General features: G+C 45.7%; 1 protein-coding gene across 2 annotated transcripts in view; it reads right to left on the reverse strand.

Moving 5' to 3' along the window:
* Nucleotides 1–9,332, reverse strand: part of csf2ra (colony stimulating factor 2 receptor subunit alpha) — a 59,864-nt gene extending 50,532 nt beyond the window's left edge. For both annotated transcript variants that reach the window (XM_033023314.1, XM_033023313.1), the window contains exon 1: nucleotides 9,168–9,332. The gene's annotated coding sequence lies outside the window, so the exon portion shown is untranslated. The remainder of the gene's footprint in view (nucleotides 1–9,167) is intronic.
* Between the last annotated feature and the right edge of the window lie 376 nt (nucleotides 9,333–9,708).

Below are 9,708 nucleotides of genomic sequence, written 5' to 3' on the forward strand. Positions count from 1 at the left end.
GGACAGGATTTAGACCAGGGGGCAATAACAAGGAAATGCAAGACACTCGCGGCACAATGGCCCAGCGGTAGAGCTACTGTCTTACAGCGCCAGAGATCCGGGTTCGATCCTGACTATGGGTGCTTGTCTGTACGGAGTTTGTATGTTCTTCCCCGTGGCCTGCATGGGTTTTCTCCGAGATCTTCGGATTCCTCCCACACCACAAAGACGTACAGGTTTGCAGGTTTATTGGCTTGGTGTAAATGGAAATTGTCCCTAATGTGTGTAGGATAGGGTAAATGTGCGGGGATCGCTGGTCGGTGTGGACTCGGTGGGCCGAGAGGCCTGTTTCCGCGCTGTATCTCTAAACTAACCTAAACTAAACTAAAAATACTGAAGAGAATAAAAATCTGAATAAGAGTCAGAAAGTATAGAAACACTAACAAAACAGGCAGAATCTATAAAAACTCAATTTGAGTTAACTGTGGGTGGCACGGTTGCACAGCTGGTGCTGGTACCTCAAAGCACCAGACTCCCAGTTCTGTTCCCAACCTACCGGTGCTGTCTGTGTGGAGTTTGCACGTTATCCATGTGGGTTTTTTTCCGGGATATTCAGTTTCCTCCCACACTCCAAAGACATACAGGTTTGTAGGTTAAGTGGCTTCGGGAAAATAGTAAATTGTCCCCAGTGTGTGTAGGATAATGTTAATGTGCGGGGGTCGCTAGTCGGCATGGACTCGGTGGGCCGAAGGGCCTGATTCCGCGCTGTACCTCCATCGGCAAACAGGACCATTCAAACAGCCAGTCATTATCATCTAGCTCCGCTGGCTTGTGAGAGGGAGAGAGAGCGAGCTGGCTGACCTTGCTAGTGTAAAAGCCCTGTTCCACGGTGCGAGTTCATTCCAAGCGTTCTCCCGAGTTTAAAAAAAACAAACTCGTGGTAAACACGGAGAATGAACGTAGCAGGTACGTCGGGGCTCGGGGACGTCTCTTAGCGCTAACGGCAGATACTCGGGAAAACTCGTTAACGGCAGGTAAGCACGGGAAGACTCGTGAAGATTTTGCAACATGATGAAAAATATCCACGAAAACCCCGAGTACTGACGAGTGGCCATTACCGTAAATCTCCGAGTTCGAATCAGGGCAAACTCGGGAGAGCTCTTGGAATGAACTCGTACCGTGGGACAGGGATTTAAAGCTGTGTAGTATCGTAATACCATGTAAAGGGTGGTATGCACATATGTGTAGTGGAATTTATATATGGCATGAATTAATAAGGGTTAATCTGCATCCTTCTCTTAAAGAAGCAAAGCATATATAGAGTGGATAGAGGAACATATTGTAAAACACCAGTATAAGGTGTGGCGCTTATTGTTTACATACTATGAGCCCATAGAGGTGGGCTGTAGAGGCTTTGCAGGATGCTCACTCTGCAAAGTCCTCAACCAGTTGGGCATTACGGGGCTGGCAAAGAAGAGGGCCATTCAATCCGCAAGCGAAGCCGCAGAGAAAGCCACTAGGTGGCATTGGATTAAGATGGCTGATCCGTGGGCGGTTGCTGCCGGGACGCAAGCCGGGGCCTGATCAACCCCAGCTGGGTCGCCTGGGCGAGGGTGTCTGATGTTGTGAGACCCGAAACACCCGATGACCCCAGGTCACATCACTGAGGATGCGTCCCAGCGCATCTAGAAGATGTATCTTTCACACATACTGCACATGTGAGCACATAAAACAAGACGGGTCACACACGGTTCAAGTGCAGCCGGTAAATTTTCCAATCAGCGGGTTTGGCTTGCAGACACGACCTGCACGTGTATGGTACAATACAATACAATACAATACAATACAATTTTTATTTGTCATTTGAACCTCGTTGAATCTCGATAGATCAATGTCTTAATGTGGTTTAGTTGCAACAAACATTGTGACTCAGGGAGGAAAGCCTTAGAAGAAATGATGGAGATTGTCTCCATTGTTTCGTGATTCACACTTGACCTTTAGCTTTGCCCAGCTCGCTCCATAGCTCGACTGAGCACTTCAGAAATGACGAGACTCCAACTGGTTTTACAGTAAGCTTTGGCAAGTGAAAACGTGAATTGCCTTCACAAAGTGACTCTTCACACCATCTCGTCAGCACGAATCACTTTGAAGTCTATGAAGTGCGATCCACTTTCTGGAACCTCTGCAAGGTTTACGCGATGTCTTAGTAAAGATAAATGAACAATCATACTGAAAGGCTATCTTCCTGTTCCTAACCCAAGCTAAATTTGCTTTTTTTTTAAAAGCGACACATAGTGCTGGAGTAACTCAGCGGATCAGGCAGCATCTCTGGAGAACATGAATGGATAGGTTTCGAGTCGGAAACTGTTATTCAGTCTGAGGAAGGTGCTGTCTGACCCATTGAGTTACTCCAGCACTTTGTGATTTTTTTTGTATACCAGCATCTGCAGTTCCTTGTTTCTGAATTTGCTAAATGTGTCTGTTCAAAAATCAGGTTCAAAATATCGGGGTGCCAAAGGATAGTTTAGTTTAGTTTATTATCATGTGTAACGAGGCACAGTGAAGAGCCTTTGTTGCGAGCTAACCAGGCAAATGTTTGTGGTGGCACATTGGCACAGCGGTAGATTTGCTGCTGACCTGCGTTTGTTCCTGAATACGGGTGCTGTCTGTACGGAGTTCGTCTGTTCTCCCTGTGACCACGTGGGTTTTCTCCGGGTGCTCAGGTTTCCTCCCACACTCTAAAGAAGTACAGGTTTTGTAGGTTAATTGGCTTCTGTATAATCATAAATTGTCCTTAGTGTGTAGGATGGGTCTAGCGTACGGGGTGATCGCTGGTCTCAGTGGGCCGTGGTTTGCACGGTATCTATAAAGTCTAAAGTAAAGTCTATAGTCTAAATATAAATATAAAACTATCCTGCAATAAATTATTTAATTGGAGTTTTCCCTATTCCGCCTCAAGCTTTTCTCCCCCCATCTCTTCGCATCCCCATTATAACCATCATCAAATCTTTCTTTGGGGTCTTGGGCTCTGTGTTGTCCACATCTTCCATTCATAGAAACATAGAAACATAGAAAATAGGTGCAGGAGGAGGCCATTTGGCCCTTCGAGCCAGAACCGCCATTCATTGTGATCATGGCTAATCGTCCCCTATCAATAACCCATGCCTGCCTTCTTTCCATATCCCTTGACTCCACTAGCCACTAGAGCTCTATCTAACTCTCTCTTAAATTCATCCAGTGAATTGGCCTCCACTGCCTTCTGTGGCAGTGAATTCCACAAATTCATAACTCTCTGGGTGAATTTTTTTTTTCTCACCTCAGTCTTAAATGACCTCCCCTTTTTTCTAAGACTGTGGCCCCTAGTTCTGGACTCACCCAACATTGGGAACATTTTTCCTGCATCTAGCTTGTCCAGTCCTTTTATAATTTTATATGCTTCTATAAGACCCCCCCTCATCCTTCTAAACTCCAGTGAGTTTAGTCTTTTCAATCTTTCCTCATATGACAGTCCCGCCATCCAAGGGATCAATCTCGTGAACCTACGCTGCACTGCCTCAATCACAAGGATGTCCTTCCTCAAATTACGAGACCAAAACTGTACACAATACTCCAGATGTGGTCTCACCAGAGCCCTATACAACTGCAAAATAACCTCTTTACTCCTATACTGAAATCCTCTTGTTATGAAGGCCAACAGTCCATTAGCTTTCTTCACTGCCTGCTGTACCTGCACGTCAACTTTCAGTGACCGATGTACAAGGACACCCAGATCTCGCTGCACCTCACCCTTACCTAACCTAACCCCGTTGAGATAATAATCTGCCCCCTTGTTTTTGCCGCCAAAGTGGATAACCTCACATTTATCTATATTATACTGCATCTGCCACGCATCTGCCCACTCACTCAACCTGTCCAGGTCACCCTGCAACCTCCTAACATCCTCTTCACAGTTCACACTGCCACCCAGCTTTGTGTCATCTGCAAACTTGCTAGTATTGCTCCTAATTCCCTCTTCCAAATCATTAATATATATGGTAAACAGTTGCGGCCCCAACACGGAGCCTTGCGGCACTCCACTCGTCACTGCCTGCCATTCTGAAAAGGACCCGTTCACTCCTACTCTTTGCTTCCTGTCTGGCAACCAATTTTCTATCCATGTCAACACCCTACCCCCAATACCATGTGCTCTCATTTTATTCACCAGTCTCCCGTGCGGGACCTTATGAAAGTTTTCTGAAAGTCTAGATACACTACATCCATTGGCTCCCCTTCATCCATTTTACTTGTTATATGTCAAGAAATTACATGGTTTCCCCCATATATTTGACACTGCCATTCTTGAGCTGCTAACCTTCCACAGTTAACCCAAGCCCTTCCATCATTTCGTTGTCTATGATCTACCAGCGTAGTCCACTCATCTTGTACTATGTTTACATATTCTGTTGTGCTGCTGCAAGTTGGAATTTCATTGTTCTATCTGGGACATATAACAATAAAACACTCTTGACTCTTGACCCCTCCTCACATGAAGCTCACAGCCACCGACTTACGATCGCTTTCATCTGTTTGATGCCTTCAGTTAAGATCTCTCTTTCTCATATTTAAATCCGTCACTCCCTATATCTGTCTTACAAGCAATTTCATAGTCATACAGTGTGGAAACAGGCCCTTCGGCCCAACTTGCCAACATGTCCCATCTACACTTGGCCCATGTCCCTCCAAACATGTCCCTACCCATGCCCCTTTCTATATGCTTCTTAAATGTTGCAATAGTACCTGCCTCAACTACCTCCTCTGGCAGCTCGTCCCATACACACACCACCCTTAGTTACCCCTCAGGTTCCTATTAAATCTTCGGATCAATGGATCGTAAAAATTTAAAGTATTAAAACTTTATAAAGAAAATATCAAGTTAATTAAAAATGCAAAAAGGGTTAAAAATAAAAAATACTTGAAATTTCTTGAAATAGTTAACTACGGTTATAGATGGGTTTAGAGGTCCCCTTTACCTCTTAATACAGGAGTTTACAAGTGAGAGTTAGATTTAGCTCTTAGGCCTAACGGAATCAACGGATATGGGGAAAAAGCAGGAGCGGGGTACTGATTCGCGATGATCAGCCATGATCATAATGAATGGCGGTGCTGGCTCGATGGGCCAAATGGCCCGCTCCTGCACCTATTTTCGATGTCTTTTATGTTTCTAACAGTGTCTTGTTCTTGAGTTTGGCCTGTGATTCACCGCAGATTCATTCTCATCAAGATTGAGATTCTTGACAGAGATTATTGCTGTAATTTCCTGGAAAGTTAAATGATGACTTATTTATTTTTACATGCCAGGATTGTTCTGAGGCACAGTTCCAACTCTAGTTCCAATTAAAAGACTGGAGGGACCATTTAACATACTTCTATTTTTTTTGTCATCTTATGATAAATGGAAAAAAAAAAAATATTCGTAACACTGAATCTACAGGAAATGTTTAGTTTATTAGTCCGTGCCGACCAGCGATCCCCGCTCATTAACATACACACCAGGGACAATTTACATGTATAGCAAGTCAATTAACCAACAAACCTGTAATGGGGGAAACCGAAGATCTCGGAGAAAACGGGAGAACGTAGAAACTCCGTACAGACAGCACCCGTAGTCGGGATCGAACCCGGGTCTCTGGCGCTGTGAGGCAGCAGCTCTACCGTTGCGCCACCATGCCGCCCCGGGTCATCCCCTCCAATCTCCCAGTCAGTCTCCCCCTGAAATTCCTTCACCAGATGTGGACCACCACAGCCAATGCCCATCACTGACGGGGGGAGGCGGTTGGAGGGGGGAGAAGAGAGAGCAGCCACAAGTGTCGCCGGCGGGGAGAAGAAGAAGGTGGGGAAGCAGAGGGGAGCGAATGGAAGGGAGGATGGGGGAAGCAGAGGGGAGGATGGGGGGAGCGGAGGGGAGGATGGGGAGCAGAGGGGAGGATGGGGGGAGTGGAGGGGAAGAGCTGAAATATAATTTAAAAAAATATATGATTTTCCATACAGTCATACAAATAAAAAGCAACACAACACACAAAATATATTTTAACATAAACATCCACCACAGTGACTCCTCCACATTCCTCACTGTGATGGAAGGCGAAAAAAAGTTCAATCTCTTCCCATCTTTGTTCTCCCGCAGTTGGGGGCCTCGAGGCTTCTGTTGACGGGACGATTTTGGATCCCGAAGCCGGCGGCGTTTGGGCCATCGCGTTGGGGCGATCAAGCTCCTGCATTGGGAGGGAATCTCAGCTCCCTTGCACCGGGCGATCGGACCCTGGGCCGGGGCTGGCAGAACCTTCCGCGTCGTTTGGAGCTTCCCGACATCGGTCTCTACCCGAGACTGCGAGCTCTTCGATGGTGAAATCTGCTGGCCGCAGTAGTAGAGTCGATCCCAGACAAGGGTAAGTCCACGTCCCCGCGGTAGGGCTCAAAATCAGTCCCGAGCCAGGCCGCCAGCTCCACGATGTTAGGCCGCAGAGCGACCAGAGATACGATCCGGAAAACAATCGCAACTCCGGCAAGGTAAGAGATTGAAAAAAAAATTCCCCCGACCCCTACCCCCACCCCCCACATAAAACAAACCAGAGAACAACTCTAGTTCCAAGTGCTAGGCTCGAGGGAACATTTGACATACTTCAATTATTTTTGTCATTTGCTGATAAATGGAAAGTAAATAGATATTCATAATGCTAAATCTACGGGCAATGTGGAACTAGCTCTGATCAGAACTGGCATTACAGAGAGATATAGCCACACGGGACTGCAGATGCTGGTTCACAAAAAATGATACAAAGTGCTGGCGTAACTCAGCGGTCAGGCAGCATCTCTGGAGAACATGGACAAGTGATGTTTTGGGTCAGGGCCATTATCCAGACTGTTTTTAGAATGTGGAAGGAAACCGGAGCAACTGGAGGAAACTGGTGCGAGTTTCACAGGGAGAATGTGCTGAAGAAGGGTCCCGACCCCAAATGTCATCTATCCTTGTTGCCCAGAGATGCTTCATGACCCGCAGAGCCACTCCAGCGATTTGTCTCTATTTTTTGACATTAAAGAAACATAGAAATATAGGTAGACAAAAGTGCTGGAGAAACTCAGCGGGTGCAGCAGCATCTATGGAGCGAAGGAAATAGGCAACATGCCTATTTCCTTCGCTCCATAGATGCTGCTGCACCCGCTGAGTTTCTCCAGCACTTTTGTCTACCTTCGATTTTCCAGCATCTGCAGTTCCTTCTTAAACATAGAAACATAGAAACCACGTGCAGTAGGCCATTCAGCCCTTCGAGCCAGCACCGCCGTTCAATATAAACATGGCTGATCATCCAAAATCATCCCGTTCCTGCTTTCCCAACATATCCCTTGATTCCGTTAGCCCTAAGAGCTAAGAGCCCTAAGAGAGAGCTAGATGGGGCTCTTAAAAATAGCGGAGTCAGGGGATATGGGGAGAAGGCAGGAATGGGGTATTGATTGGGGATGATCAACCATGATCACATTGAATAACGGTGCTGGCACAAAGGGCCGAATGGCCTACTCCTGCACCTAATGTCTATTGTCTATTGTCTATAAATCTAAATCTCTAAGAAAACTCAGCCTTAACTCTAAGCCACTGATTTCTCAATAAGTCGAAACAGTCTGAGTAGTATTGATCAAGTTATAAGTACGGTTGAAGTTCAGTTTAGTTTATTGTCACGTGTACCGAGGTACCGTGAAAAGCTCTAGTTGCCTACTAACCAGTCAGCGGAAAGACAATACATGATTAATATCAAAGCTATTCATAGAGTAGAGATACATGATGAAAGGAATAATAGAAACATAGAAATTAAGTGCAGGAGTAGGCCATTCGGCCCTTCGAGCCTGCACCGCCATTCAATATGATCATGGCTGATCATCCAACTCAGTATCCCGTACCTGCCTTCTCTCCATACCATAATGTGAATAATGTTTAGTGCAAGACACCGTCCAGTAAAGTCTGATCAAAGATAAATCGAGGGTCTGGAATGGAGTAGATAGTAGCACAGGACCGCTCTCCAATTTGCGTAAGGATGGTTCATTTGCCTGATAACAGCTGGGAAGAAACAGTCCCGGAATCTGGTGATTCTGGAATTCAGAATTATTTTCCCGAAACCTTGTCTGTAAGCAGAAATGTCCCAGAAAGCTGTGTAAGAAGGAACTGCAGATGCTTGTTTAAACCGAAGGTAGACACAAAAAGCTGGAGTAACTCAGTGAGACAGGCATCACCTCTGGATGTTCTGAAGAAGGGCCTCGACCCGAAAACATCACCCATTCCTTCTCCCCAGAGATGCTGCCTGACCCGCTGAGATACTCCAGATTTTTGTGTCTATCTTCGGTTTAAACCAGCATCTGTAGTTCCTTCCTACACAGTATAACTTCGATATCAGCTTAAAGCCTGGCATCTTGTGCAGATTTTAGAATAGTTGGGTGTTCCTCAGCTAGTCATTCAGAAAAATTTGTCACGTTCTTGCTTTGCTCTCTGCCCTGCTTCTCTCAACATAATTACAGGTATGACTAGTCTGGGTGAAGAAGAGTCTCTACCTGAAACGCCACCCATTCCTGCTCTCCAGAGATGCTGCCTGTCCCGCTGAGTTACTCCAGCATTTAGTGTCTAATTACGGCCAGTCAGGTTAAAAATAATCCTTGGCTTCCTTTTGGAAATTATTAAGATTGGTTAAGATGATCAAAAAGCACCACAGCTGTGATTAGGCATCTGAACCATCCTACCACAACTAGAGAGCAGACCTGAACTACCATCTACCCCATTGGTGACCTTCGGACTATCCTTGATCAGACTTTACTGGCTTTACCTTGCAATAAACGTTATTCCCATATCCATGAATCCTGACACTGTAAATGGCTCGATTGTAATCACGTATTGTCTTTCCGCTGACTGGTTAGCACATAACCAAAGTTTTTCACTGTACCTCAGTACACGGTGACAATAAACTAAACTGGGAACCGAGAACAGTTTAACAAAAGTCGAACAGTGGAAAAAAAATCAATTCATTGACTTTTGTGGTAGATTGGCCACAAGGAAATACGGTTCACATCAAGTTAAAACAATGCAGAAATTCAGTTACTAACCAAACATTTGTTACTTAAAAACACATGCTGCTATCCATCTGAGTTGAAATATCCAGTGAAAATCTTACTTATACGGTGGGGAAGTTGAAGTGGATTGTATTGGGTGTGGGAATCGAACCATCCTTTTCCTTCTCAAGGCTGTCTCCAAGAACAAGTCAGGTGCAACTGTTTGTTCCGTCTTCTAGTGCGTTCTTCTGCTTGTGCTGCTCAGACGGCTGCTTATGTATTGGAAAGTCCCCTCCCGCCCCCTCACACTCTGTCTCTCTCTCTCTGCTGTCTTGGTCACTGCTCTAATGAGCAACTAAACTTCCTGTTCATCTGATTTGCTGCCAAGGCCTTACGCAGGCAGTGAGGCAACACAAGTGGAATGTGTAGGAAGGAACTGCAGATGCTGGTTTAAACCGAAGATAGACACAATAAGCTGGAGTAACTCAGTGGGACTTGCAGCATCTCTGGAGAGAAGGAATGGGTGACGTTTCGGGTCGAGACCCTTCTGCAGACCAAAATCATTACCCCATTCCTGCTTTTTCCCCATATCCCTTGATTCCTTTAGGCTCGAGACCCTTTTTCAGACTGGTGAAGGGTCTCAACCCGAAACGTCACCCATTC

This window comes from Amblyraja radiata, chromosome 6 (genome assembly GCF_010909765.2).
Source record: "Amblyraja radiata isolate CabotCenter1 chromosome 6, sAmbRad1.1.pri, whole genome shotgun sequence".
Classification (NCBI taxonomy): Eukaryota; Metazoa; Chordata; class Chondrichthyes; order Rajiformes; family Rajidae; genus Amblyraja; species Amblyraja radiata.